This window comes from Rhinopithecus roxellana, chromosome 20, assembly GCF_007565055.1.
Source record: "Rhinopithecus roxellana isolate Shanxi Qingling chromosome 20, ASM756505v1, whole genome shotgun sequence".
Lineage (NCBI taxonomy): Eukaryota > Metazoa > Chordata > Mammalia > Primates > Cercopithecidae > Rhinopithecus > Rhinopithecus roxellana.
The window spans coordinates 19,292,114-19,292,515 of record NC_044568.1 but is presented as its reverse complement, the minus strand read 5'-3'; positions in this window follow the sequence as shown (position 1 = coordinate 19,292,515).

Here is a 402-nt window from a genome sequence, read left to right as displayed (position 1 = left end):
CTAGAACAGCACAGGGCACGTGCTCAGTAAAGATGTGCTGAGTGGCTGGATGAGTGAATGAAGGACCGTTGAATAAATGGTCAATCTGCCACCCAGGGCTCTGAAACGTTACCCAAATGAGATTCAAATCTGGGCAAAGACTCTACCCTCTGGGATTCACTCACCCAACCCGCCCCGCTTTGAGGGGTCCTCCCAGCTGCCGCGCTGGTGGGTTTACACACACCTCAAAAACGTAGAAATCGGAAAGAAAAATAGGTTCCAGTTTAGTTCCAAATGTTTGAAATCAGGAAGTATCCCTTTCACAAAAATAAACTGCTCTTCCTGAAAAGGCCTCCTTCCCAGACCTCAGGGATGAAGAGAAACCAGAGACTTTCTGACAGGCCCTGCAGAAAACACACAGTT